The sequence below is a fragment of the Neltuma alba genome, unplaced genomic scaffold (assembly GCF_004799145.2).
Source record: "Neltuma alba isolate B1F8T4 unplaced genomic scaffold, ASM479914v2 tig00013210_pilon, whole genome shotgun sequence".
In the NCBI taxonomy this organism is placed as follows: domain Eukaryota; kingdom Viridiplantae; phylum Streptophyta; class Magnoliopsida; order Fabales; family Fabaceae; genus Neltuma; species Neltuma alba.
The window spans coordinates 227,497-250,067 of NW_021637515.1; the positions used below are offsets into that span (position 1 = coordinate 227,497).

Below are 22,571 nucleotides of genomic sequence, written 5' to 3' on the forward strand. Positions count from 1 at the left end.
CTTGTTGGAGCAGGTCATACATTCATATTTCATACCACAAGGTGGGTGTAGGTGCTTTTATGACTGCAAAATGGAAAGTGAGAGAAGAAATGAAAATAAAATGCTTCCTCCTTGTTTTTCTAGAATATTTTAACTGATAATCTGTTGTTTATATACCAAGTAATCTTTTTTTTTTAATATATATTTAGCCGCCGATCTATAACTTTCTTTGCATAACCATCTCCTGTTCAAAATGTCTACATTTAGCATTTATGGGGACTGGAAATTTTGTTTTTGAACAATTCATGTCGACTTCATCGAGAATTTGCCCCTTTATTTTCTTCTTCTGTTCAGCATAAATCTTTGACGAATTGAAAGAGAGGGGGTCGTTCTTATATATGGGGATGGTTGAAAATAGAATATTTTAATTATATTCAAATTCAAACAGGAGCACAAATTATTATGTGATGTTGATGGAGTAATATTATTATGTGGCGTTGAAGCATTCATTGAGACGAATAAGCCCACAAATAGGGCCATTTTGGTTTCGGTTTTCAAAGCAATCTCTTTCTGCAGTTTGACATAATAACGAGGTCGTTGTAACAGTTATCCAGAGAGCGGTTGTTTTGTTTTGTATGAAGTAGACGGGTCAAATGTAATGACTTGTGAGTTTCTTGCTTGCCAAGTAGAACACACCATATTGATGGGGACATCAACTTCATGGAGACCCTAAATTCATATGAGGTTTAAGTTTAATATGCTAGCCTACAGCCTCTCATCTAATAAAATAAGACTGTTTGTTGTCATTTAAATTTAATATAACTTTTTACAATGATATTTAAAAATTATCAGAACATCGTTGAATCTTAAATTAGGTGTTCTCAATTAAATTAAATTAATTAATTAATTGTTACCAATGCAAATATTATTAAAATTTAAATCAATATTGAATTTTTTTTCTTAATACTTTGAATGAAAGATACATCAAGTTCGTTTTTCTTCACAAAAAATTGGTTTTTTTTCTTACTACCATCAATTAGCGTTATATTCTTTATGAAAAAAAATGGCATGCAATAAGTCTCTTAAAAAGATATTGAAGAAGAGGATGCAGTAAATTCATATTGGGCGTGAAAGTAGTCCATAAATTTAATAAAATTATACACTTATTTTTTTTTAGTAATATAACTAAAATTTTTTGAAGGTGTAAACTAATTAAAAGAAGTAAAGGTATAACTTTCATCCTCTAATTTTAAATAAAATTATGGTTTGGTCTCTTAATTTTATAAAGTGTTTAGTATTTTAATTTAAATACTGTTAATATTAAATGACAATTTTTTATACAATTATTCTTATTTCTAAAAATTAAACTTAATCTGTCAATATTTGAGAATGTTTTGTTAATATTTAAAATTCAATATTAGTAGTATTTTTTTTATTATGAAACTACTAGTATTATTAATACACCTACAAAAATTAAAGGATTAAAATAAAATTTTATATTAAATTAAATAAATAGGTACTCGCCGTTCTAAATATATGACCCTTGTACAAGGGTATTACTCCTCCGATCCTTAATATAGAACCCAATTGTTGAGTTGGTTTTGGTCCTAAATATAAGACCTATTTCTCATATTTATCAATTTTCTCTAAATTACCCCTATAGATATTCCTTAAACTATAATCAAGTAGAAGAAGGAGAAAGATATTAAGAAAGATGATCATAGTGTTTTAGGAAAAACATGTCACATTTCTTATAATTAACTAACTTACCTAACTTTCTTAATCTAATCAAATTAGTCAAATAGATCTTATATTAAGAACCGGAAGAGTATATTAACAACCGGAAGCGTATATATGCATTAAAAACAAAAGAACCAACTAAAAGGCAAAAGACAAGTGCGGGAGCTTGATTTTGTGGCGCCAATTGGAAACCAGCAAGAGGCTTCCAAATGACTAATAACGATCCCTTTCTCATTCAGCATTCAGGGAAAAAACGGAATTCCAAAATTTCGCCCAATAGCCTCAGGTTTTCAAGTTTGGTTCGCAATCACTCTGAATTCTCGAGTTGCTCACTCTTCAAACCTGACGATCATTTCTCCAGTTTTGGCGATAAACGCCTATTTGCATTTTTCTCCACAGGCTTAATTTTATGTTTTTGGTTCGTTTAATTGATAAGTTGATTGTCTATTACCTTGAATTTGGCTTTTGATCGTATTTAACGATTCCGATCCATCCACATGTTAGATGCAGATCTGAATCTTGTTTGAGTGGCAGTTCGATTATGAGCGACTGAAATGCCTGCGAATTTCGAGCAAAATAATGAGAATCACATGTCGGGCCAGGGAAGGATATGAGGCTGGAGGAAGCCGAGAGCAAAATGTGAAGGGGATCTCAAATGGAAATGAATATGTGGCTATGGCTCCGGATGTTCATGCTACGTCCGGTTTGGGGCATGGCCATGCAGATCAAACTATAAAACAATCAAATGGAGTTACCCAATCCTCGTCTGAACCCTCTACTGAAAATAATCAGGCACCGAAGCTATGGAAAGTGAACAGATGCTAATTTTTCATTCAAATATTGAGCAGATAGGGTATCGATTGTGCGTTACATTGTTGGAATTGTTTGGCGCAGATAGAACGTGCTGATCTGGATAATGAGGTTTTGGCAGGTACATTGCGAGATCATGTTGACGAAAACTATACGGCTACTGTGAAAGAAGATACATTTGTTGATTGCCCGCATGAGCTTAGCACACAGAATGTTAGGATAATTGATAAGAAGGAAGAAATTGAGGCAAGAGAAGTGAAAGGGAAATTTGAAGAAAATCAGGCTCTGCACCTGCAGAGTCGTTCTAATGAACTGGGGGATGAGATAAGGGATGGTTATTTGGCAGAGAAGCCGGAACAGTTGCAGCATACAATGATGAAGACCACTGCCAATGAAGAAAGTATTGCGCAACAGTACAAGGTTCCATAATGTAAGATTATATTTTTTGTTCAAATTTTGTATCGATAAGACAATTTCATATATTATTCGTGATGCAGGAAGAAAGAGAAACTTTAGCCCAAGGAGTGCTCAATCTTCATCGTCAGCTAAAGGCTCTCGTTGTTAAGCAGTCATTACCAGATGAAGCTAAAGTTGAAATTAGGGATGAGGAGGTTCAGATGGCCAATATTCCAGTGAAGGACGTGATAACTGACTGTTTGGAATTTGCCAAAACCACTTCTGAAGAACGATCAGACTCCGAGGCTACCATAAGGCACCTTCATGCCCTTCTTTCCATGAAAGATCAAGAGATACTGGACCTTAATACAAAGTTTGCTGTTTCATTAGTATCACATGATGTCGCTGCATCTGTTGCATCTTCGTTTGACTCAATTGAGAAGAATTCAGAAGTTCAGCTTGAAAAGGATCATAATATTGAGATTGTGATGGATAAAATAATATTCTCAATTGCAACAGTAGTCAATCAGGAGCAAGGATTGGATGATTCTGTTAGTGGCAAAATAGTTCATATTGAAAAAGGCACTTCTCTTTTGATTGAAAACTATAATCAAATTCTTTCTGAAATTGATCACCTTGCACAATGTTTCTCTAAGGTAGCATTGGATGCCAGGGGGAAGAACTGTGCTAAAAACATTCTTATTGCTGCTTGTGATGAATTACGAGGTCTCAAGAGAAAGGAAGAAGAACTTGTTGAAAAACTTGCTCAATTGGATGACGAAAAAAGGAAACTGGTGGAGGAGCTTGACAAGGTGAGGGCGCTGACAAGGACATTGAATGCAGAACTTGAAAGTACACAAGTGGAACTCGAGCAGTAAAAGTTTAATTATGCCAACACCAGAGAAAAGCTTAGCAAGGCAGTGGGAAAAGGAAAGGCATTGGTGCAACAGCGCGACGCATTAAAGCAGTCTCTTGCCTCTAAATCCAATGAGCTTGAGGCCTGTTTGATGGAGTTGCAAGAGAAGTCAGCTGTCCTAGAAGCTGCTGAAATTACAAAAGAGGAGTTGGTCCGAAGTGAACATATGATTGAATCCCTTAAGAATTCCTTAGAACAGAGTAATACATTTTCTGAACAAGTAAAAGAAATCTTGTCTGGAACTGAACCTGATAAAACTGAATTGTTGGATGTGCAAGAGAAAATAAGATGTCAAGTGAATGACCGAAATATGCTTAAAGATGCATTCCTAGAGTTCAAAAAATTGAAGGATGCTTTATCTCTGATAGAGATGCCAGAACCTGTCTCGTCATCAAATTTGGAATCCCAAATAAATTGGCTTAGTGGCTTCTTCCAAAGAGCCAGGGATGATATGAATGTTTCGCGTCAAGAAATTTCTGTGATTAGGGAATCAGGCGAAGACTGTATTGACTACGTAAGTATATCACTTTTGATGGGATTGCAGGAAAAAGATTACCTTCAATCTGAATTGACTAATTTGAGGTACAAATATGAAGAGATTGTTCTGAAAAGTCATCAAATTTCACGGGAGAAGGATTATATTGTGAAAATGATGGTTGAGCTCTCCGGCCTTAACCTGGAAGATGATAATATTGATATATTTTCTTCCGATACATTTGTGATCATTAACAGCTGCTTCCAAATGATAAAAGAACATAGGGGTCCTTCCTATGAAATGCTTGAAAGAATTAGAAGTCTCTTGTATATTAAATATGGTGAATTAACGCTCTATGAGGATATGCTAGAAGAGGAGATTATAATTAGATCTGAAATGAACAGTCTATCAAATGAGTTGAAAGTGGCATGTGAGGAAATTCTAAGACCGAAAGAAGAGAAGGACTCTCTACAAAAAGATCATGAACGATCTGAGGAGAAGTCAGCTGTGCTTAGGGAAAAATTATCCATGGCAGTTAAGAAAGGCAAAGGGTTAGTTCAAGATAGGGACAATCTACAATGTCTTCTGAATGAAAAGAATTTGGAGATTGAGAAGTTAAAGCTTGATATGCAAAATCAAGAATCTGTGGTTTCTCACTATAGGGACCAAATTAATAGATTGTCCAAAGAAATGGAAAGCATTCCAAAAGTGAAGGTTGATCTTCTGTCAGTGGAAAATGAAAGGAACCAATTCGAGCAGTTCTTGCTGGAGAGAAATAGCGTGTTAAAGAGACTGACAGAGTCGATTGATGGTATAGTTCTTCCAGTTGATTTAGTGTTTGAAGAACCTGTGCAGAAGGTGAAGTGGCTTGCTGGTTATGTCAGTGAGTGCCTGAATGGCAAACTACTCACAGAGAAAGAGTCGCAACTAGTAAAGGAGGAAGCCGGTGTCTCTGAAAGAATATTAGCTGAAGCCCAGGAAACAGTAAAATGCATGGAACAAGCATTATCATCTTCGGAGAATAGAGTTTATCAACTTGTTGAAGAAAAGAGGGAATTAGAAACTGAGAAAATGAGCGTTCAAGAGGAATTACAAAAAATGAAAGAAGAAGCTGCTGAGGTTTGCATGAGTGCGATATCACTTAAAGATGCACTATTACAGGCAGAAAAAGATATTTATGTTCTCACCAACGGAAAGGAGCAGGATCAAGTCAGTAGGGATGATGCAGATACGGACCTACAGAGAGTTAAAGAGGCTACGCCGCAAATAAGTAAACTAGCAGAGGCCAGGAAAAATATAGAGGATATAGAAAATGCACTATCTGAGTTTAAGAGTAATGTTACTATGTTGACCGAAAAAAATAATAATGATCAAATTATCCAGACCAATGTGGAAAATGAATTGAAAAAATGGCAAAACGAATCTGATCATCAGGCTCAAAAATTGAAGGATTCAACTGAAACTATTAAATCTTAGAGTAATGCATTACTGAAGGCACAAGATGGTATTTCTATCCTCGAAGATGCAAATAAAATTTCTAAGGAAGAGCTATTATCACTCAAGTTAACTTCATGCCTTGATGAGTTAGCTGGCAAGAGGCACAGCTTTCAAAATGAGCCTGTTGAGATCATTGAATTCCTCAATGATTTACAAGCGCTTATAAAAGAGGATACTCTGTTTCCTAGAGTGAAACAAAGTCTAGAGAAGAAATTTGAGAGCCTGAAGACCATGGATCTCCTTCTTGACAATATAGGGGACCACATATATGACATGACTGGCATGAAAAATAGAAGGCGACTTACTCTAGAGGTAATAGTGACTTTCTTCTTTTCGCTGTTATTTCTTCTTGTTTCCGTCAATTAATAATCTTTTGACTTGCACATATATGCATCTGGAGGCACTCATGTTACATTAAAAAATTCTTATGTTTTCTTCATTTATTTTAGATTCTCTCCAACAGCTTTCTTATTATTAAGTGTATGCCATTTTGTTTTTATCCCAGGAAGATCTGCTTGCGACAAAATATTTGTCCAATGACCTTCAAAAGTTTGGTGTCAAATTAGACAACAGTGAGAAAAATGATGCTGATATTGATGGTATAATTTCGTTATCTGCAGAGATAGTAAAGGGTTTCAGTTGAGAAACAAACTCACGGTTGATAAGTTTGATGATTTCTCTGCTTGTATTGACGAGTTAGCCTCTCTTCTTTTGGCAAAACTACAAGAACTAAAGACTGATATTGAAACTACTTCTACGTACATGGAAACTCTGAAAGCAAGAACAAATACCACGGAACTATTAAGAGATAATAAGCAGGAAAAAACTATTGCCACTTTAGAGAATGATATGTCAATTTTGCTGTCTGCATGCACTGATTCAACCAGAGAACTTCAAATGGAAATTGAAAGGCGTGTTATGGAATCAGACTCCAATTTTGTGGCAGGAAATTTTAACAATGAAACCGTTGTACAAGCAAACAGTCAGCGGAATAACAAATATATGGAAACAGCACAAAAGTTGATAAATGCTACTACAAAAACTCAAACTTTTATCAAACAACTTGAACTTAGAAGGAGGAGGTAGCTGCAACAGTAGAAGATCTGCAAAGCGAGTTGAATGAGGCAAGAGCTGCTCTGGAAACGGTCATTAACGAAAGAGACCATAATAAAAGTAGATTTGTGCAACTAGAGTCTGATATACAAACAATACAAAGTTCATGCAGAGGACTTAGAAATGACCTAGAGGATTATCATGCCTTACAAGAAAAGTTTAGAGAAAAAGAGGCAGAAATTTCATCATTGTACAGTACTTTATCAACAAAGGAACAAGGTAAATGTTGGAATCTTTCTTGACCTTAATATCGTTTTTTTTCCCCAATAACATGTATATGACATGATGTCTTTTCTTTTTAAGAGAACGAGAGATCTCTGTTTTCCACATCTGAGGCTACAGCCCTTTCTGACAAAATAGATAAGATTGAAATACCTATCATGGAGTCAGGAGAAGATGATATGGAGCGACATACTTCAACCACGGTAAAGAAGCTTTTTCACATCATTGATTTTGTTACTAGGTTGCGGCAACACGTGAACTCTTTGTCTCATGACAAAGAGGAGCTGCAATTAACCCTTGACAACAAGGTCCTTGAAGTTAAGCGTCTGAATGAGGAAGTCAACCAACTTGACAGAAATTGTGAAGATTCCAAAAATGGGAAGGATGATGACTCTGAGATTTCCTTTTCTTTGGAGAAAATATTAGATATGTTGGGAGCCAGTGATTGGAACGGAGACAAAAAATCTGCGGGTGCAAAGGGACTAATAACAGTACTAGAAAAGCAGGTCATGACTATTCTTCTAGGATCAGAAAAATCAAAGTCTAGAGACCAGGAACTGAGTACTAAGTTGCTTGGTGACCAGAAGGTCATTGATGAATTGACAGCCAAAGTCAAGTTACTTGAACACTCAATCCAAAATAGGACTTCTCAGCCTGAATTTCATCAAGAAAGGAGCATATTTGAAGTAGCCGCATCACCTGTTGCATCTGAGATATCTGAAGTTGAAGAGGTGGCTACGTTATTCTTTAAGCATAACATTCTTTGTTGATGCAATTAATGTTTAAATTTAATTTATGCTTTATACGCATGTCAGCAGAGTCCATTCGCAAATAGTAAGGTTTTCATAACTAGATTATATTATATATTACCACCATCTAGGTTTGACTCCAATGTCAACTTGAAAAATTGCGAATTACGCTTGTTAATTATATTCTTACAAATCAATATACCATGTTAGCGCATTGTCTATATCTGTTATGCTTTGTGCCTCTTCTTTATTTAACTGATATCCTTTATTTGATTAACTTTGACTGCTTATCGCATCCACTTAAGTTGTTTGGGAAGCAATACAATGCCTGATGCTACAAATGAAAATATTTTTTGATTGCATTTGAAACCTATTGCATAGAACACAGTTCTTAATAACATCATACCTATGGAAAGCTCTTATACATCAGACTAAGGATAAAGGATATTTAATTAAATTCACATTAATTGAAATTTTCGTCCGATTTTCTTGTATATCAAATTGGTTTCTATGTTGTTTGAATATGCATAACTTTCGTCTTTGGGGTAGTTGGTGATAGAATCATCTCATGTATAAGTATTTGACACCCCATATATTATAGGTGGTTTGGAAAAAGTTAATCCAAGAAATTATGTTTGTAAGGATTTTGTTTCCTTACAGGGGTCACTTGGAAAGAAAGCAACATCTTCTGTCCTACAAGCTGTTCATATGCTAAATATGCGAAAAGGATCTACAGACCATCTTCTACTTGATATTGATTCAGAACCCAGTAGTTTAATCAACAAATCTGATATTGATGATAAAGGTAATCATGAGATTTCAGTTACTCCCAAATGCTACAACAAAAATTGCAAGACTTAACTCTAGATTGCTGTAAAGCCATCAATTCAAGTCTCTGAATAAAACTGGATTTGTACCCAAACGAGGAAAGTTAATTGCAGATCGTTTTGATGGAATCTGGTAAATGTTGGTTCAAATGTTTGTCTCATGAACTGTAGGTTCTCTAAATTCATGAGTCGTGAAACTTAGGAAGCATATATAAAAACTATGGTGGCCGGGCTCTCACGAGTCGTTCCAGAGCAAGGTTAGGAGTTATTGGTTATCTGCTCATCTTGCATTTATGGCTATTGGGAACGATCTTGCAGAGGGAATTGTCATAGTCGTCGTCGTCGTCAACATCCCTCTGAACAGTGCAACTAAGCAGTGCCATTTCAATTCTCATTTGCAAATCGTGAATGCTATGAAACATGAAGATCCTAATTTTATTGTATTTTTGTATAGTCAGTATCCTGTTTTGCTGTCTGCATTGGCATTTTAGGGGTTCAAAGAATGCACTTTTCAATGTCTGGGGATATCTTTTATATTAGTTTAATTCATGATAGAAGATGTGGGATACGGATTGGAATTGTAATTGAGGAAAATCATTAAAACAGTAATTAATATGAGTAATTACTTGTTATACAGGATTAAACAAACTCATGGAAGTAGGACCCCAATTCCACATATACTCCTCCGGTCCTTATTATAAGACCCAATTTGACTTTTTATTTGGTCCTAATTATAAGACCCAATCCATTTTCTCTCTTATATTTATGCATTTTTTTCCAAGATAATCCTTCTAATAATGATAGTTTTAGCCAATATACTTAATTAGCAAGGATATTTTAGGAATAACAACACTTATTTATTATAAATAACCAACTTAACTTACTTCCTTAATCTCCTCAAATAAGTCAATTGGGTCTTATAATTAGGACCGGAGGAGTATATGTTTGTTTGATTACATATAACAAGCAATTTTTCATATTAAACACTTATTTAGTAAATTTTTTCAATCTCAATCTCAATCCCTAATTCCCTACCTCATATTTTTAATACTTGGTACGGGACCTTTGGGTTTATCTTGGTATTGTATGATTAAAGTAGTTTTGTTTTCGTGGATATTACAATGCTCCAAACCCTGTATTTAAAAGAATAGGAAATGAATATGCAAATAACTGCTTTTTGGTGAAGTATTTGGTTTCAAACTACCACTTCATTAATGCACCAGTAGACAGTAGCGTAACAGCAATCCTTTGTTGTTTATCTATCCTTGAATTGAATGAGAGCCATAAATAAATAAAAGAAAAGGGCCCTCAAGCTATATACAATCATCAATGCACGTTGGCAAAAAGAAGGAAAAACAATCAATGCAAACAGAATTTATTGACTAATTGTGATTTTTTTACAACAACCCTATTTTGATTCCTCTTAAACATTCATTTATGGAGCATACGTACAAGAATTACCTGAAAACTGATAAAAATTAAAGATAATTATTTTTACCTTGAAAATAGAAATTAGTACTTTTAACAGAATAATCTGGGGGTGGGTAAATGTCATAAAAATTAAACATAATTATTAAATTGGAGGAGACAACTATTCAAGCATATTGATAGTTGTCAAATTCATATAATTATTAAAATATGATTACTACACATTAAATGAACTATTAAGCTACAATGTGCTCTATCACTCTAAACTAGAATGATTATTATTCGGATGTATTTTATACTATTAACTTGTAAATTATCTGGGCGTTTTCAAGACGCTAACTTCTGCAATGCCACACAATAAATGATATATTACAATTATTAAAATGTATTAAAAATAAAAATTTTAAAAAATTAATAAAAACATATACAAATTACACAAACCAAGACAAAATATGTCTATTAAATCTTATTACTCCTCCGGTCCTAAATATAAGACCTTATACACACTAGTATAAGGGTCTTACATTTAGAACTGGAGGAATAATAATTTATAAGTCATTAATTTTATACAAAAGTACCTACTAGTTGTTACTCCTCTGGTCAAATAGGATTAGAGAGAGAATGTTTTCTTTGTCATATTTATTAGTTATTCCATTATATTTTTAATGTAAATATACTATTTTATCTTTCATTTATTATGGTGTAGCTAGTTATTTTTTTAAAAAAAGTGTATATATTAAATAGAGAAAAAGTTGAAAAGTTATTATATTTTAATGGAAAGTTAATACATTTTATGGTTTTTCTTAGTCAGGATAAAATATGCTGGAAGTGCCTTATAAATAAGATTATAAGAGTATTTAATAATAACATATACATTGGTAGAACAAATCTAATATATTTAAAATAACAGAATGCACAGATAATTACAAGTTCTAGATAACTTAAATTTACACAAGATTGACATATATGTTTAGAAAATGAGTTGTTATTTTTTTCACAAAAATTCTTTTGTACGTGTGTGCACATATGCAACACACACAAAAACTCTATGGTCCTGTTTAGTATTAATTATTAAAAATAATGGGTAGGAATTGTGACTGAAATTTAAAAAAAAAATACGAAAAGAATGTTTAGTACGAGTGATTGCTTGTTATTTGAGGTTAGGTAAATTCATATATATGGTATTGAGATATACAATTGGAGGAGGTGGCTGATAAATGTTGGTTGATTGTGTATTTTATTATAGTGCTATGATTCAAAGTATCATTTCCAATTGACCAATTTTCGCTCCATCCCTGTAAGGGCAGAGAACCCATCGCTGTCTCGGCCGTGCTACTGGAGGTTTTGGGGAAGTCAGAATAGGGGAGCACTCATCTTGAGGTGGGCTTACTACTTAGATGGTATTTTCTAATCCCACCTACATGGGATTGTCTAATCCTAGGTAACAAGAAAATTACTCATACTACCTCCATTTCTAATTATAAAACCTCGTTTGTTTCTTATAATCAGGACTAAAAGTAGTATTCTTTAATGATTTTTCTCAGTTTCAACTCTAATTTTTGTCCTTTATATTTAATGTTTTATACCAAACAGGACCAATATTATCATCTTTCACGCTCACTTGAGTAGGGAAATATAGTTGTGGAAACAATGTGAAGAAGCTATAAAAGGCAAAATGTGACTAATTTTTGTAACTGAAGTGGTGGGATTTGTTGATGACGTTATAAAAAACGCAAGGTGCTCCTGCTTTGTATAAGATCTACATAGATTCCCCTAAATAGATCAAACGAGTTGGCCCCAAACAACCAAAACTTTGTTTATAAATTATAAACCTCTCAATAATCTCTCATCCATCAGATTCTGAGCTTTTCCCAAAACCAAAAATCCCAAAGGGAAAAAAACACATTTTAATTGAGAAGAAAATTCTCATCCATCCATAAAGCCTGCCAATTAATTCCCCCCTTGTTCCCTTCTTATTATTTCTTGTGTTTCTGTTATTTCAATCACATCCTTTTCCTCCTTCGCCTTCATTTCAATGTCTTCGGTAAGATTGATAGATCTCTCCCAATTGTTTGGATTTGGATTTTGGAGGTTGTTCTTGTGAATAATTTTTGATGAATGTGTTTGTTTGATTTGTGTGCCAGCAAGAGCAAGGAAGGCCTTTACCAAAGTTTGGGGAATGGGATGTGAATGATCCAGCTTCTGCAGAAGGATTCACTGTCATCTTCAACAAAGCTAGAGATGAGAAGAAAACCGGTGGAGCTTCCGGCCGCCATTCCTCAAGCCGAAGAATTGATTCTCAAAAAGATGATAAAAAGAAACAATCACCAAATTCCAATTCTAAGGTTAATACTCTTCTATTCAATTAATCTTCGTTGTTTCCTTCATTTGTTTATCGAAAATCTTGCTCTTAGGTGTCCATAGTTGGGCCAGACTTCCCTTATTTCCGGACTGATTCGACCTGGCCTGGTCTCATTTAATTCGTTTTTCTTTAAAATTGATTCACAATGAAGAATTGATTCTCATGGAGATAATGATGGGGAAAAAAACCACCCAGCCGATTTCAAGGTTAATACTTATTCAATTAATGTTCATTCTTTCATTCATTTATCAAAAGGAGCATAGAATCCCATGTAAAGGAAATAGCTATCAAAAAGTCCTAATGATAAGTAAGTTATCATTTTTTATTATGAAACTTATCATTATAAACTGTTTTGTCATTATAACAATTATGTTTTTTTAGGAATTAATTGCAATTCTCCTTTTATCAAAAATCTTGTTTCTAGGAGTTCGTCATAGTTAGGCTAGACTTTCCCTATTTTTGAACTGGTTGACCTTGCCTAGTCTCAAAATTCATTGATCTCACCTGGCTTGAAATAATTGGGTCACAGCAAAGAATTGATTCTCATAGAGATAATGACAAAAAGAAACAATATAATTACCCAATTAAGACTCCAAGGTTATATAATGCTTTCATTTATTCTCCAATCATATTCATCGAAATCCTATTGCTGCTTAATCATCACAGTGTCCATCTCAATATCTGACTAGTTCGACCTAACTTAGTTTCATTTTATTTATTTTTTGACTTTACTTAGCTCGAAATGACTGGGACATGTTAAACTAATAGGGCTATCAGACCATTTTAGCCCTTATTATCTAACCTAGTCTTCCAAATATTAAAAGCTTGATCAATTGATTGTATTAATCATTGTAAAGTTTATGTGAGATTGATAATGATGATGATTTGTTTGTGATGTTTAATGCAGAAAAAGTGGTTTTGCTTTGGCCCTTGAGAGGGAGAAGCTTCTTATTGTTGTGCATTTATTGTAACTGTTCATGTGATTTGAGGCGTCCAAAGTGAATCGCGGGCTGAAGAAAATAGTTTTGAGGATTTGTATGCAGCTTCTGCTTCCTCTTGATGATTTGATTTTTTCTTTACACCGATGAAAAAGTAATGTAAATAGGCATATTTATCTTTTGTATTTTATTATTATTTTTTAAAAATATAAAAAGCCCTATTTTGTTTGAATCACCATTCGATCGGATTGTAATATTAAAATTAAAAGGTGCCTCTTTATGTCTCTTCAATTCATAAAGCCAGCATATCTAAACAACCTTGGTTCTCCAATGGGGCCTATTTAATATTGTATGATTTTTGTCCTTCTATTTTGATTTTAATACTTTATATCGACACTGTGCCCTTATGCTATTACAAAAATTAACCCAGAGGTATTTGCAATTTTATGTTTTTTTTTGGCAATAATTGTTTGTAAATACAAAATGAGTAAATCTGAAAATTTTTGTGCCAACAATTAAATTGTTTTATAGCATATAGTAATGTTTAGACTTACATATGCTTTTACTTCTTAATTAAACACGTCTTATATACCTATCACATAAAATTTGGGAAATAAATTAGGTTATTTATGATTTATGAGTAATAACGTGATTTATTATAATATTGATGTTCATACATGCTTTTATTTTAATTTGATGCTGACAAATTTAAAATTAAATAATGTTAATTTCTTAGTTCTTAGTTAAAATTACATAAAATTTTCTTAACATTTGAGTCACATGAAGATAATTAATTTATGATGTTTAAAACTTAATAACGAATTTTTTTGGATTTTAAATTTAGGCTAAAATCTACAAAATTTCCCGCTGCATATAACTGTACGATGTTTAAATTGGACTTCATTGATGTTTTAATTTTTTAGATTAAATCTCACACCATTTTTGTTGGTAAGGTACTGACCGAGATTGTCAAGTCAGATCAATAAGAAAAACGCGGCATTTAACATGAATTAAAATTTTGAAGTTATAATAAATAAAAAGTTAATATGCAAATTTGTTTTGGAAAAAGCACTTGCCCTATAAATTCTTTGGGGTTTAAGGTCGTCTTGGAAGTAATAAAGTGGAATAATATTATCCCTTACTATTAAAAATGTTACTCCTCCGGTCCTTAATATAAGACTTATTTAACTAATTTGATTAGATTAAGAAAGTTAGGTAAGTTAGTTAATTATAAGAAATGTGACAAAATTTTCTTAAAATACCACAATCATCTTTCTTAATGCCTCATAGCCTTCTTTTACTTGATTATGGTTGAGAGAATATCTATAAGGGTAATTTAGAAAAAATTGATAAATATGATAAATGAGTCTTATATTTAGAACCAAAACTAACTCAAGAATTAGGTCATATATTAAGGATTGGAGGAGTAATAGCCAATATCAATTGTTCAATAGTTAATGTGAGTTTTTTGACGGGTGAGTGCTATGTTTTGAAATTTTTGGATCAACATCAATTCTAAGTAAAAATTTTTGAAACAAATTTATACCTTAATTCATATATAAAACTCTTTGAACTTTCGGCTAGTTGCATATCACTCTGAACATTTCAAAATTTGAATTTAACCTCCTTAAAGTTTTAATTTTTTAAAATTAAATTCCTACTGTTATTTTTTAACATTAAACTACCAACTCTGTTAAGTTAATTTTACAAAAACGCTTTTCAAATTGAAATTTATGTTAAAATAAATTTTATCTATAATTTACCCTTCATTATACTAAGTTGCTAATTTTGGCTAAAATTTTTTTGAAAAGTTTAAGAGTTTTTTTTCTTTTTGTTAATTTTTTTATTTTTGCAAATAATTATTTATTTAATGCTTTTATCATATTAGTGCAGAAACTTAAGAAATTATTTAACGTATACATAAGAAATTGATTGAACATTTGATAAATTCTTTAAATAAATATAAAATTGACTAAATATTTGTTTTTCATGTTTGTAACACGTTTTTAAATTAATTTAAATTATAAATCTAACTTATTTATATAATCTCCCAATTTAACATCATTTATATTATATGATAAAAAAATATGTGTTTGAAATATTTTTTAGCCAGTTTGTAATTAATTTTTCATCACATTATTTTGACAAATATAGGAGTTTCAAACATATTAGACATTTTGAAAGTATATGTTTTAAAATATTTTTTAGCTATATAAAATTTATTTAACATGAGAACCTGTAGGTAAGCTAACTTTGACAGGAGAAATTGAATGGTAAGAAAATAGAGCTAAAGAACTATAAATGTGATCAGTGGCAACTGAATCAATGATCCAAGTAACAAGAGTAGTGGTAGAAACAAAATTACATTTACCTGAAAATGATAGAGAAGAGGAGGTGATGTGATTAATTGAAGAAGATGTTTGAGGCGAGGAAAGAATAGTAATTAAGGAGGCGTTGATATTGTTTAGACGAAAGTTGAGGACGAACCAAAATGGTGGAAACAATTGTTGGTGGAGGAGTGGGGAGCAGGGGAGGCTTTGTAGTAGAATTTGCTTGAACAATACCAGAGTTTGGAACTAAAAGTTATTCACCGCAGCAAAAGTCTGAAATTTAAAGCCAGGAGGAAATCCATGTTTCCTATAACAAGTCTCTTTAGTGTGTTGAGGTTTCCCACAGTATGAACACTGTTTAGGCGGACCAATGTGTGCTTTGGTAGAGCGAGCTGGACCCTTGGCCAATAAAACTATAGGAATAGAAGGAACAGAGAGATGAAGTTCCCATTCTTGTTGTAGAACAAGAAAGAAAACGCGGTTAATAGGTAGAAGCGGATCAAGAAGCATGATCTGAGACTTTATAGAGGTGTACTGCTCATTCAATCCTCTCAAGAACCGAATCACATTGTCCTTTTCTATATGAGCTTGGTCACTATCGATTGATCCACAAGAACATGCTTTAATCGGATGAATGTTTGAAAGTTCATCCTAGAGAATTTTCAATTGAGTATAATATTCACTACAGTCAAAGAACCTTGTCGCAAACTATAAATTTCTTCCTGAATTTTAGCAATGCGGAAGATATCGGATTGGGAATACCTCCAAATCTCTGAAGCACTATCAAGCCAGAGAATACTCTTTGAGATTGTTGGAGTAAGAAGACTTGGTCAGCCAGCCTTACACAAGATTGTTACACCACTCCCATGCCGAAAAAAGTTTGTTGACGGATAAGGGACAACAAAGAGTACCATCAGCGAACTTGAGCTTATTTTTCGATAACAGGGCCATTCGCATGGCACGAGACCAACCATGGTAGTTTGATCCGTCGAGAGGGGGAGAGACAAGAACAAGAGTAGGATTCTCATTGGGGTGAATATAATATCGACTGGATTGATCAATAGACAATTCGGAGGATGCAGAAGATGCCATGGGAGGAGCTTAGAAAGTATCGAAGAGAGAGGGAAAAGGGGGGAGTGGAGAAAATGAGGACCTGAAGAGTAAAGTGAAGAGAGAGAAAAAATTGTGGAAAAATCAAAAGGCTCTGGATACCATGTGACTTGATGTGGAAAAATGATAAGCTAATTTTCATTAATGAAGAAAAGGGTATATATATACCCGAGAGTCCAGTGAAATACATAACAGAATGCTTAACTGAAATACATTGAGAAATAACTTAACAGAAGTTACACTATACTTGACAGAGGTGAAAGTTACCCGATGGCCGTAAGATTTTAAACTTCATATCAAAGCTTTTGCCTTATCAGTTTTATGTCAGTTCAACACCCCTCCCCGCAAAACGAGGAAAAATAAAAAATAAAAAATCCATGTCAGGTTATAATCAATATGTTTATTATGCCATATGCATATGGACTCACAATTTGAGCAAATTTATTGTTTTTGATGTGCAGAGTTTAGTTTGACACATGTGGATGAGGTTATTGATTCGCACTTGACTAAAGATTACTCCTGTGATATTGCTTTGCCTCGAATTAAGAAAAGGTTTCTTTCTTTAACTGCTTAAATTAAACTTTCTATCTAGAACTTGTTGTGACAATTCTTTATGTTCTACTTATAGTTTTTGTGTTGCATTTTCATGGTGAAGGCCTCTCCTTTTTAATAGTTTTATGGGGTAGCTGGTAAAGTAATTGTTCCATGTAAAATTTGCTTTTCCTACATGATTATCTATTGCTAAATTTGTAAAACTTGTTTTGTAAACCTTTGAAAATCTGTTCTTGTCAAACTAAGGCAACTTTGTAAATTTTGTGGCTTTGTTATTTTTAATACTACATTCGGTCTTTAATATAAGATATAGTTGACTAATTTGGAAAGATTAAGAAAGTTAGTTAAGTTAGTTATTTGTCGTAAATAGTTATTGTCTTCCCTAAAATATTCTTATTAATTATGTGTGTTGGAATTAGCTATTGATAATAACTCCTTAACATATGTAACTACGTGCCTGTTTGGGTATCATTCCAAACCATAGTTTGGGGAAAGAGATTGCTGAACACTAGGAAAAAAAGCCAAAACCATAGTTTTGGCCTAGAAACCATGATTTCTACAAAAGCAGATAATTTTCGCTTCTGAAACAAAAAGGAAGAGTGTCAGAGCCTCTAGCCATCCGTGTTCTAACTTTCTTAACATTTTGGATCCCCTGATACACATGTTTCAGTCATTGCAAAAGAAAAAATGACAATTTTAGTTACTTTTTAAAAATTCAAGGTCATTAATTAACATCTTTAAATTGATCAATGAAAGCCATCAATGAGCCTTCCCCATTGATAACCAAAACAGGAGGTGGGTGACACTCTCCCAAGTATTAAAATTAATTGTTAAAATTAATTAAAAATAATAAATATATAAGAGATGTAATTCTGTTTTTAAATACATCAACGGGGAGGAACCTTTTTTTTCCCCACCCCAAGCCATATTTTTTAGGAACTTTGTACTCCCCCTTGTTTCTTTGTTTTTTTTTTTTCCACACACGCCATACTTATTAAAAAAAAAATCTCAACAAGCTCTCAAAATAGTTGAAGATCATGATTCATTTCTCAAATTTGTTCACAGGAAATTTCCCAAAACATATCCGAATCATTTTCACAAAATAAAGGTAGTACTCCCCTTAGTCCCCTCCCATCTCCACCATTAATAAATATCAACCATCTTACATAATATGCCTCAAATGCTACTGCTTCTATATAACAATCTTTCAGGTTTCCGTTGCCCTTCCCATCCTTTTCCCCTCCAGTAACCTCAAAATATATATACACATATTAATTATTTATTAACTACATTTTCTTATATATTATTAATTATGTTGGTAAAAAATATATTATCAACAAATCTATTTCTTCAAATTCAAATATATTATAAAATCCATCTTTTATGTAATTATCGTATTAACTTATGCCTTTTTTAGGAATTTGTACATATAAAAAATACTTCTGACAACAACTATCTAAACACTCTTATTTTATTATAATAATTTTTTCACAAAATCTATTCTCCTAAGAATCTATTCTCCAGAAGTTATTCTCCAAATCATGGTTTGGTTTTATCCAAACACCCCCTACTATAGGATTACCTGAAAGCAAAATAGATAAATATTGAAAATAAAGTAGATTAGTATCTTATATTTAGGATTAAATTGAATGTCAAACTAGTTTTATATTTAGGACAAGAGGTAGTATTATTTATTTTAGAGCTGGTTATTTAATTTGGGTTGTGAGGAGAGTGTTAAGTTGAAACCTCTTCGTACTTACGAGAGAAGCTTTTTCAGTTATCGTTATTGTTGTTATTTATCTTTTTTCATCTTGTCTTCCGTTATTTTTATAGGTGGACTCTTGAATCTATTAGTGCGGTAGAACCTCGACGTAGCGCTCTTAAAGAAGATTTTGAGGAGGAAGAAGAGAAAGAGGAAAATGAGCAGCCTGTCAAAGATCGGCTGAAAGATGGAGCCTATGAGAAGGTGTGTTCCCTTCTTAATAAGAAGCTATCATTTTCCTTTGTCTTTTTTTGCTGTTTTCTCTCTGTTTATTTTCTTGTTAAGTCCAATATAGGCAGTTTTAATTTTTGGTCCAGTCATTGAATGTTTAACAGGATTATTATCGTGGATGAAGCCCCATGAGGGACAAAGATAGAGAAGAAGACATGATAGTCATAGGCACAGGTATCTTTTACTCATTGCAAGCATCTGCATGGCTTGACCTGTTAGTTTTGTCAAGGAGACTGAATGGAGTATGATTTCTTTTGTTGGCTCTTGGGTTATACATAAACAATTTGCCAGGGTTTGGGTTTAGAGGCCCAATGTAAGCATAAGTTGGTTTTTATCACGTGATTGCTGGGATAATGACAATTTTTTTGGTTATAAATATGGCGCAAATGTACTGGATGCTGTTTCTGAAGTTGCACAACATATATCCTGTTTAAAGTCATATTTCAATCTCCATTCTGGCATTCATAGCCAATTGTGGTTCTCAATTGCTTCCTAAAGTAGAGAGCTTTATGATTCTGCCGGGTTTTTTTTGCACTGTGTGCGTGCAGTGAGAAGTATGATGGATCAGACATTTTTATTGCTGCTTAAATAAGGTTCCATGTGGTCACATCAACATGTGAATTAATCAACTGATCTATTAGGGAATTGCATATTTCTTGTTAGAAAAGCTCAAATGCTGCTGGTTAAAGCAATTAATTGCTTGTCATATTGATCTATTAGTGGAGGTATTTTTCTATCGTTTGCAAGTCCTTTCCTTTTAAATTGGATACCCGGATCAGTGGTTTTTGTTAACTAAATAAATTGCACTTTTGGATGTCTGGTTGCCAGGGATCGGGATTATGACCAAGATTATGATAGAGAGAGAGGGCGAGGCCGTGATAGAGATAGGGATAGAGTGGGAGAGGGATAGGGACAGAGACCAGTATCATGTGAGGGAAGAAAAGAGTATGGAAGAAAAAGAGAAGGAAGGGAGCGAGAGAGGGAGAGAGAGAGATAGGGATCGGGAGAGAGGGAGACGAAGAAGCCATTTTAGGAGCAGAAGTAGGAGCAGAGATGGTGGGGATAGGAAGAGACATGCATGGAGTAGTATGAGTCCAAGTAGTAGAAGGCACTAGGATGGTGACGCAAGTCGTGATGAGCCCGAGAAGAAGGAGGAGAAGAAGGACGATGAGACTAATCACCCTGATCCTGAGATTGCTGAAGCAAACAAGTTACGTGCTGCTCTAGGCTTGAAAACTCTCCGACCCTGACCTCCCTCGCTCCATTTCCCTTGTGTTTGTGTTGTATTAGTTTTTGAGATGTTATATATATCTAAATGCATATTGGTACTTATTGGAGGGTCTGTCCATGTGCTTTGAATAGGACTTGAGGCAACTATTAGCTGTACGTGTAGTGATTCAATGAAGGTTTAAAGTCTAATCACGCATGAGTTCGTGCAACAAGGGAGTATGCGTATTTCACCCTTTTCCCCCTCTTTTGTTAGGTAATGTATCATTTTAAATTAAGAAATTCCACAAAATGCGATTCTTAGAAAATACAATTGAGTTAAATATAGGGAAAAAGATAATAAAATATCTTAGAAATTGCTAAAGAACAAATCAGTGTGGGTGAATTTTAAAATTTCAATTCACCCCCTTTGTACCATTTTAAAATTTTTAAATCTTGTAAAATTACACAAATACCGTTTATTATTATTATTATTATTATTATTATTATTATTATTATTATTATTATTATTATTAAAAAAAATTTTGCCATCTCAACACTGTTAGCCATTGGAGCTCCAGCACCGGTGACCCTATCGGTGATTAGCCATTGGAGCTCCAGCGATCAGTCGCTAGAGCTCTGTTAGCTATTTTTTCTTATGTATTGATAACTTTTTTTTAGCTATTGACTATTTTTGTTTTTAGAACTCTGATGACTACTTTTATTTAGCTATTGACTATTTTAGTATTGTGATTGACTACTTTCATTTTTAAAATTTTGGTGACTACTTTTGTTTAGCTATTGACTACTTTAGTTTTGCTATTGATTACTTTTGTTTCAAAAATTCAAAAAATGCATTAAGTGTTGTTGGAGATTTAGTGACTATGTTTTGTTTAGTTATTTACTACTCTTGTGTTATCAATAACTATATAAAAGTAGTCAATAGTTCATCAAAAATAAGGATAATATTGTTATTTCACAATATTATAAAATTTCAAAATAGTACAAGCGGTTTGACTTGAGATTTTGAAATTAATTTACCCTAATTTGTCCTTTAGGATTTTTGAGGGTATTTTTGTCTTTTTCTTTCCCTTAAATATATCTAACTTGTCATCAACTAGTACATATGATATTTGAAAGAGTGAAGGAAGTGGATGTTGAGTAACACAGAACAAAAGATGTGAGTTTAAAATGACTAAGATGTTATCTATTGAGGGGTTACACATAACTTGGAATGCAGAAAGAGAAAATTGATTAGTTAACAACAACAACTAGGTCTTGTTACAATGGCGTGTCAATTGAAATCCAAGTGTCAAGAAAGCGATTTAGGCTTGTAAATGTTAGAGCTTTTGAATAGTCTTTCGTTGGTCCTTTCGTTTTGACCCAAAGGCCACTTTAATATTTGTTCCTGAAAGTCTTGAGTAAACTCTCCAAATTTATGAAAAATAAGTCTCCATTTGTCAACTTGTACGTGCTGATTTGTGTGATCCCACGAATACAGAATCATTAGGTGGCAGCTTCTACTTTCTTCTTTTTGTTAGCGATTTTAGCACGATGAGCTAGGTGTACTTCCTAAAAGCCAAATCAGAAACATTTGAAAATTTTGGGAAGTTTAAAACCATGGTTGAGAAGCAAAGTGGAGCAAACATTAAAGTTCTGCGCACAGACAGAGGTGGAGAATTTCTCTCAAATGAATTCATCCATTTTTGTGAAGATAATGTGTCACATCCAGTAATATGGTGATTAGGAATAAAGATATTCCTAAAAATTAAGGGCTAGAAATGGTAAAGAGAAATAGAATAATTTTAGTAGAAAATAATTATTATGATTTTTCAAGTCAATTATGGAAGTTTGACTAATTAAGAAAAATTGGTCAAAAATAATTGTAGAGAAAATATTTCCAAGCCTCAGAAAATTAAGGAATAAGG

At 33.2% G+C, this 22,571-nt stretch overlaps 1 pseudogene; it reads left to right on the plus strand.

The window, feature by feature from the left end:
• The first annotated feature begins 3,932 nt into the window (after positions 1 to 3,932).
• Positions 3,933 to 20,687, plus strand: LOC114735494 (myosin-9-like; annotated as a pseudogene).
• Positions 20,688 to 22,571: the final 1,884 nt, after the last annotated feature.